At 50.2% G+C, this 8613-nt stretch overlaps 1 long non-coding RNA gene across 1 annotated transcript; it reads right to left on the bottom strand.

Moving 5' to 3' along the window:
- Positions 1-577: 577 nt before the first annotated feature.
- LOC135274181 (uncharacterized) lies at positions 578-6945 on the bottom strand. Its single transcript, XR_010341964.1, has 3 exons — positions 6830-6945; positions 3051-3322; positions 578-763 (listed from the first exon to the last, which is right to left on the bottom strand). It is a non-coding gene; the product is annotated as an uncharacterized LOC135274181 (long non-coding RNA).
- Between the last annotated feature and the right edge of the window lie 1668 nt (positions 6946-8613).

Raw genomic sequence — 8613 nt, 5'->3', positions numbered from 1 at the left:
AGCTGGGATTGCTGGCACCTGCCACTACACCTGGCTAATTTTTGTATTTTTAGTGGCGACAGGGTTTCACCATGTTGGCCAAGCTTGTCTTGAACTCCTGACGTCAGGTGATCCACTTACTTCGGCCTCCCAAAGTGCTGGGATTAAAGGCGTGAGCCACCATGCCCAGCCTCGCCCTGTCTATTAAATAGGGCTTGGCGAAGTGGTCTTCCTCAGCCTGGAGGGAGAGGATTACTGGCAAAGTTTAGAATGGTGCCTAGCAATGTTAGCCTTGAGTGACTTTCCAGTTGGCAAACCATCTTCCACCTCCCCCACACCTTCCTACTCCTCTCCTTTAGGGTAACCACTATGAACAGTTTGGGGTATGTTATTCTAGACTCTTGGAAACATGTAATCACATGGACTTGTGTGTGCATGCCACTGCCTATGACAGTTAAAAGCTCACTTAAACCAATCAAATGGAGTTTGACCTGTGACCCAGCCACTCAGCATCCCCGCAGACTTGGGTCTCTGTTGCTTCTGTCTTTTGAGATATGAACTCTCTCTTGAGATTCCATTTAGGTGTGTGCACTCTTCTCCCTCCCCAGCTCCAGGGTCTTCCCTCATGGACCAAAAAGGCTGCCACAGGCCTAGATCTCCATCCTCAAACCACAGTATCCAAAGGAAGGCAGAATGTGTCCTCTGTAGCTTGGATGGTTCTGCGGCTAATAGTTCATCTGCCAATCGCTAGCTCTATGGCCTTGGCTGTACCCATTTTCTTTATCTGTAAAATGAGGACATTAAGCTAGAAGGTTTTAAAGACTCTCAGGTTCTCTTCTGCTCTAGAGTTAGCATCCTGATTGAAGGTAGTATATAGCCATAGGAGAGGTGGCTTTAGCAGGAAATGGCATCTAGAACAAGGGAGGGGAGGGGAAGGAAAATTAGGAGAGGAGAGGGCCTGGAGGGCCCCACCCTGCACACTGGCAGAACATACCCAGCTGGGCGGTGTTCAGATGGGCATGTCTGTCTCCAGAAGCCAAAAAACAGGATGGTGGTTGGAGGCGGGCAACCGAGGCAGAAATGGGCCTGGGGGTAGAGGAAGAAGAATGGAGAGAAGTGGGAGCATTTAATCTGAGGAAGAGAAGGGCAGGGGTTTTGGAGGGAGTGCTGTGGGTAAAGGCCTCCTGGACGCGCTCTGCAGTGGGTGAGGAAGGGCTGGACATATTCAGTGTGGCCCCAGGGGAAGCAAAGGAACAGTGGGTAGGAGTTACAGTGCTTTATTTTGGCAAAAAATAGGAAATATTTCCACTGGGAGCGGTGGCTCACGCCTGTAATTCCAGCACTTTGGGAGGCCGAGGTGGGTGGATCACGAGGTCAGGAGATCCAGACCATCCTGGCTAACATGGTGAAACCCCGTATTTAGTATTTTTTGTACTAAAAATATAAAAAATTAGCTGGGCACGGTGGTACACACCTGTAGTCCCAGTTACTCGGGAGGCTGAGGCAGGAGAATCGCTTGAACCTGGGAGGTAGAGGTTGCAGTGAGGCAAGGCTGGGCCACTGCACTCCAGCCCGGGTGACAGAGCAAGACTCCGTCTCAAAAAAATTTTTTTTCTTAAAAGATTTAAATACATTTAAATAACACTTTACCAAAAAGTAAAAAGATCACAAAAGAGGACATTTGGGGCCCACACAGCTCCTGAGGCTCTAGCCTCAGCCTCCTCCCCACGCCTGCTACTCCCAGCCTCAGAACCAAACTGCTTTTTGTCACTTTCCTTACACCACCATCACCACTGTTCTCAAACCTCTTCCTTTTGTTCAGTCTCAAGGAAGCTCTGGTGTCCTCCTCTCAGCAGCGTGACACACCCATCGGCCACGCCTTCTCCTGGAAGCCGGGTTTCCTCCTGCCCACCCTCTCCAAGTTGACCTCCGTGGACTGCTCTTTCTCTGGTCCTTTGCTGGGGTCATTCTCTGCCAGTTGCTTCTAATTTTTTTTTTTTTTGAGACAGAGTCTTGCTCTGTTGCTCAGGCTGGAGTGCAGTGGCATGATAGCGGCTCACTGTGACCTCCACCTCCAGGATTCAAGCAATTCTCTTGCCTCAGCCTCCCAAGTAGCTGGATTACAGGCGCGTGCCACCATGCCCAGGTATTTTTTTGTATTTTTAGTAGAGATGGGGTTTCTTCATGTTGGCCAGGCTGGTCTTGAACTCCTGGCCTCTGGTCATCACTTCTATCCTGCTTTTCCCTGGCTTGTGTCCCAGGCCTCTCCATCTTCCCATCTTCTCACTCTACATACTTTGCCTCTGTGTGTACATGGCGACCAGTCTAGAAGCCTGTCCCAGGCCCCTGTTCAGGGTCCCAGACCACCATAGCCAATGACCTAGTATCCCACACACATCTGGAAATCAGTCTGTCCCAGAGGGATCTTGTCTCCTCTCTCTCTCATTTTATAATTTTAATTTCTTAAAATTAATTAATTAATCAACTTTTTTTTTTTTTTTTTGAGATGGAGTCTCGCTCTGTTGCCCAGGCTGGAGTACAATGGTGTGATCTCGGCTCACCGCCACCTCCATCTCCTGAGTTCAAGTGATTCTTTTGCCTCAGCCTCCCCAGTAGCTGGGGGAGGCACCCACCACCACGCCCGGCTAAGTTTTGTATTTTTGGTAGAGATGGGCTTTCTCCATGTTGATCAGGCTGGTTTTGAACCTGAGATTTCTCAGAGAAAAGTGGGTTTTGAGCCTTCCAGTTGTACAGGTATTATGTCTCCCTGAAATGTATAAAAGCAAGCTATACCTTGACCACCTTGGCACCTGTCTTCAGGACCTCCTAAGGCTGTGTCACGGGCATGTCCTTAACCTTGGCAAAAATAAACTTTCTCAGTTGACTGAGACCTGTCTCAGATATTTGGGGCTTGAAGCTCTCTATCACCCTCAGGACAAAATCCAAATGGCTGAGCAGACTTTCAAGGTCCTTTTGGGTCTGGCTTCTTCCCACCTTTGGGGATCCCAGCTCCCTGTACTTTCTCCCACCCTGTGAGCTCCAGCCAGCCTCACCCAAATGGTGCCACTCACATGCTGTTCGCTTGGCCTGGAAAATCTGGTCCTCTAATGGCTAACTCCAAGTCATCTTTCAGGCCTGGATCCAGCTGCTCTCCCTCCAGGGAACCCTCCCTGGCTCCCCAGGGCTGGCTCAGCTGTGCGTCTCTGTGGGCTTGTCTAGAACCATGTGCTTAACGACAGAGCCTTTGTCTACGTGTTTTATCACTTGATTGCGTCTCTGCATCCCAGGTTTCTAGCTCTGTATGATCAGGAACCTTGCCTGTCTTGGATTGCATTCCTAGACCCTGGAACAGAATGCATTTGATAAATATTTTTGACTTTTTTTTTGAGACGGAGTCTCCCTCTGTCGCCAGGCTGGAGTGCAGTGGCGCAATTTCGGCTCACTGCAACCTCCGACTCCTTGGTTCAAACGATTCTCCTGCCTCAGCCTCTCGAGTAGCTGGGATTACAGGTGCACGCCACCATACCCGGCTCATTTTTGTATTCTTTTTTTTTTTTTTTTTTTTCATTTTTGTATTCTTAGGAGAGATGAGGTTTTACCATGCTGGCCAGGCTGGTCTCGATCTCCTGACCTCGTGATCTGCCCGCCTCAGCCTCCCAAAGTGCTGGGATTACAGGTGTGAGCCACCGCGCCCGGCCAATATTTTCGACTATTGTTGGATCAAGACTTGACAAATTGGGTGCAACCCAGGACTTTGGCAATAGCCTCCGTCTTAAGAAAGGACCAGGGCTGTAGCTCTAGGGCAAGAAGCTGAAGCTGACAGAGAAGTGAGAGTGACTAGAAAGTGAAAGTAAGGCTTCGTGGGGAGGAAAGAACCCCAGAGGGTAAAGTCTCTGGGGGAGGGACCGGGCCAAGAGTTCATTCTACCTAGTAGAGTGAGGCTCCGAAGGAAGCCAGCGGGGAGGGGGGGGGGCGGGGAGGGGTGTCGTGTGGGCGGGACAGTGAGCTTGACGAAAAACGAGAGAAAATGTGTTTTGTAATTAGTCATTGCCCCTTGGAGTGAGGTTGGGAGTTTTCACCGGAGGTGGGTTGACCAGATTTGCAAAATGACAAACAGGGGCTAACCGCGGGCTGGGGCCTCGGCGGGGCTTCCGCCCTGGTGACAGAAGTCGAGCTTTCTAGTTTTTTCTCTGTCCTGCCCCGCTACATTCAAGGTTCTGCCAAACAGTGGAAACTGGGAGGAGAAAGTCTCTAGGAGACTGCGCAGGGGCCAAACTGCTTTTTCCGACTCCAGCCGCTGAGCTCTGCGTGGTCTCATGGCTATGGGAAAGGGGACAGAGTGGCCCTTGCTACTTGGAAGGCTCTATCCAAGGGTTTTGACTGATTTACCCTGTGGAGGTTCTGGGGGAAAGGTGAAAACATTCCGGATATGGGGGATCTGGATGAAAGCTACATTCTCTGGTTTCTTGCTAATAGCCTGGGTGAGGTGACTCAGGCCTGTAATCCCAGCATTTTGGGAGGCTGAAGTGAGCAGATCACCTGAGGTCAGGAGTTCGAGACCAGCCTGGTTAACATGGTGAAGTCTCATCTCTACTAAAACTTCAAAAATTAACCAGGTGTGGTGATGCGTGCCTGTAATCCCAGCTACTCGGGAAGCTGAGGCAGGAGAATCACTCAAACCCAGGAGACAGAGGTTGTAGTGAGCCGAGATCGCACCACTGCTCTCCAGCCTGGGTGACAGAGCAAGACTCTGTCTCAAAAAAAAAAAAAAGAAAAGAAAAGAAAAGAAAGAAGATAGCAAAAGGACTGGAGCACATTTTGTTGTGAAGGTGTGAAGCATATGGGAAAGTGGAGGTCAATTGTTCCTCCACAGACACTCCTGGGGTGCTGGAACCAAATGTTAGGACAAAGAGACCCCTACCCCTGCCCCACTGCCAACCCATACACAAAATGCACACTTTGGTCTTCATCCTCTGTTTCCAGAGCAGTGGCTTTCAAACATTTATTTATTTTATTTTTTATTTTCCTTGTTGGGTGTGGTGGCTCATGCCTGTAATCACAGCACTTTGGGAGGCTGAGGCGGGTGGATCATGAGGTCAAGAGATTGAGATCATCCTGGCCAACATGGTGAAACCCTGTCTCTACTAAAAATACAAAAATTAGCTGGGTGTGGTGGCACATACCTGCAGTCCCAGCTACTCGGGAGGTTGAGGCAGGAGAATAATTTGAACCCGGGAGGCGGGGGTTGCAGTGAGCCGAGATCGTGCCACTGCACTCCAGCCTGGCGACAGAGCAAGACTCAGCCTCAAAAAAAAAAAAAAAAAAAAAAAAATTAAAAAGAAATGTGTTCCCATCTCAACCCATTACCCAGACAAGCATGTACAAACTACCCTGAGGCAAAAACTTTACGAAACTAAAAGTTCCTTTTAACCTGCACTCCTGTTTTTACATTGTCTTCTATTTCCTTTTTTATTTTTTTAATTCTGGCCTGGTGCGGTGGCTTATGCCTGTAATTCCAGCACTTTGGGAGGCCAAGGCAGGCAGATCACTTGAGGCTAGGAGTTTGAGACCAGCCTGGCCAACATGGCAAAACCCAGTCTCTACTAGAAATACAAAAAATTAGCTAGATGTGGTAGCAGGCGCCTGTAATGCTAGCTACTTGGAAGGCTAAGGCAGGAGAATCACTTGAACTCAGGAGGTGGAGATTGCAGCAAGCCGAGATCGTGCCACTGCACTCCAGCCTGGGCAGAGTAGCAGAACGAGACTCTCTAAAAAAAAAAAAAAAAATTCTTGGCCGGGCACAGTGGCTCACGTCTATAACCAGCACTTTGGGTGGCCGAGACGGGTGGATCATGAGGTCAAGAGATCGAGACCATCCTGGTCAACATGGTGAAACCCTGTCTCTACTAAAAATACAAAAATTAGCTGGGCATGGTGGCACGTGCCTGTAGTCCCAGCTACTTGGGAGGCTGAGGCAGGAGAATTGCCTGAACCCAGGAGGCGGAGGTTGCAGTGAGCTGAGATCACGCCATTGCACTCCAGCCTGGGTAACAAGAGCGAAACTTGGTCTCAAAAAAAAAAAAAAAATCTGAGTATGATCCCTTAAATTGATTTCATGACCCACAAATGGATCTCAGCCCACAATTGGAAAATCCCACTGCTCTGGAGGAGCTGATTTCACACTTTGCTGGATCGCCAATCCCCGACCCCTGGAATTTGGCTGCAATTTTCCTGGTGAGTTTCTCCCTCCATATTCTCCTCACTAGTACACCCGACACCAGGCCTCCAGTCCTAAAAGCCACCACCAGCTTCAGGTCACCACACCTGTGCCAATTAGATTTCCTCATTCCCCCTTTGACCTTCAGGGACCTCCAGGATAAATGCAAGGATCCAGGTTACTGGCAGACTGAGATAAGGATGACAGTGCCAACGGGCCATGAGGTTCCTATCTGTTCATATTTAGTGGGCTGCTTTTATCTGCAAGAATAAAATACAAGCCGGACATGGTGGCTCACACCTGTAATTCCAGCACTTTGGGAGGCTGAGGTGCAGGAATCACCTGAGGTCGGGAGTTCCAGACCAGCCTGACCAACATGGTGAAACCCCATCTCTACGAAAAATACACAATGAGTCGGGCGTAGTGATGCATGCCTATAACCACAGCTACTCGGGAGGCTGAGGCAGGAGAATCGCTTGAATTTGGCATGCAGAGGTTGCAAATCGCACCATTGCACTCCAGCCTGGGCGACAGAGTAAGACTCTTTTTCAAAAAACAAAGCAAAATATATAAAACAGCAAAATATATAACTCAAGCAATTTAAACAGTGAGGGGTAAACTGAAATCACATGCCAGGAAGCCCAGAGGTCCACGGTTCCAGGGTTGGTCAATGAAGTGACCACTCTGTGTCTATTTTCCTCTTGTCATTGCCACCCTTTGGAATTGTCTTTTTCTACCTTAGTCTCAGTATGGCAAGAGTGCTATGTCAGGGGGCTTTTGTGGGTAGCAGAAGGAAGGGTGAGGCCAGGGTTTCGGGTGGCTGGGTTGAGTAGGTGAGTCACTGAGTAGCTGGGCCCCTTTAGCCCCATGTAAGGACAGGCTACAGCCACCCACTGCTCGCCCCAACTGTGTCTGGACAGAAATGGGCATGTCTGCTTTGCAATGGCCACGCCTCGTGCTGGGATAACCCTATGAATCAGGAAGGTCACAGATGCTATCACCATTTTCTCTCCACTAGTCACAGGCCTTGAAAGCAGAAATGACTTGTGGCCTCACCTACGAATCCTCAGCAGCAAACCCAACATGTCCTGTCTCCAGCTCAGTGCCGGATTCCCTGGAGCAGGAAGTGCCAAATGCAGCAGTGAGGAAAACTCTTTGGTTTGGGCTCATTCTAAGTCCATTCTCTAGGCACCCAGACCCCTCATGTTGATTTCTTCTGCCTACATGGACCCATTGTCTATAGGTTTTCCCAGGGAGAGCTGAGAACTTGGGGAATGGGGTGGGTAGGCATAACGGTGGCAGTCTCCCCCAGCTTCTGTGTCTATGGTAGCACCTGATAGCACAGACCGTGCCATCATCTGGGTGCAGTGGCATCTGGGACCGTGTATGAGCTGGAAGGAATGTGAGTGCAGCCTCCCCTACTATGTAGATATGGAGCCTCAGGCTCAGAAGGGGATAGTGATTTGTCCAAGGCCACACAGCTCCTTAGCAGCAGAGGTGTACACTGGGGTTTCCTGGACTTCAAGCCTCCACTCTTTCTTTCTTTTTTGAGACGGAGTCTCACTCTGTCTCCAGCTTGGAGTGCAGTGGCTTGATTTCGGCTCACTGCAACCCCCGCCTCCTGGGTTCAAGTGATTCTCCTGCCTCAGCCTCCCAAGTACCTGAGACTACAGGCACCCGCCACCACGCCCAGCTAATTTTTGTATTTTTAGTAGAGACAGAGTTTCACCATGTTGGCCAGGATGATCTTGATCTTCTGACCTCGTGATCCGCCCGCCTTGGCCTCTCAAAGTGCTGGGATTACAGGTGTGAGCCACCGCGCCTGGCCAGCCTCCACTCTTTAACCACTCCCACCTGCGGGGATCCCTAGTTTGCCCCCTAATTGGCTCCACCACTCAAAGTCATCATAAGTGGCTCAGGTGAGAGTAGTGCCCTGTTGCTAGGGGCTAGTGGGTCCAGGCAGTAACTCAGATGCCCGCCCCAGGAAACCCTGACAGTGGAGGAAACACCTGTGTTTCTCTCCCCAGCTGGTTTGCCTCGCTCCTGCTGAACACAGTGAAGAGGGAAGTGAGAATCCGCACTGCAGGCCCTGAGACAACAAATGCTAACCCTTCTGAGGAAAGCTGCCTTTAACAAAGGGGAGCAGGGTTTGGCTGGCCCTGGAAAGAATTTGCTACAGGAGCTGGTGTTAGGGAGGGTATGGGACCAGCCAGTGTGTAGGAGTTCTGCCCACGGCAGGGTGCACTGGTGTGTGCTGATTCCTCTGTGTGTGCCTGAAAGACGGCAGGTGGTGTAGGCAACCAGGGAGTACCTGACTGGCAGCTGGAATTTCAGGGTTCCCTCAGTCACCTGTCAGTCCTGTGACCTTGGGACGTAACCTCCCAGAGTCTCAGTTTTTCTTAGCTGCAAAATGGGGA

This window comes from Aotus nancymaae, unplaced genomic scaffold (assembly GCF_030222135.1).
Source record: "Aotus nancymaae isolate 86718 unplaced genomic scaffold, 86718_ANA_hifiasm-v0.15.2.pri h1tg000011l, whole genome shotgun sequence".
Lineage (NCBI taxonomy): Eukaryota > Metazoa > Chordata > Mammalia > Primates > Aotidae > Aotus > Aotus nancymaae.
The sequence above is the reverse complement of the archived record's forward strand: the minus strand, read 5'-3'. Positions and strand labels throughout refer to the sequence as shown.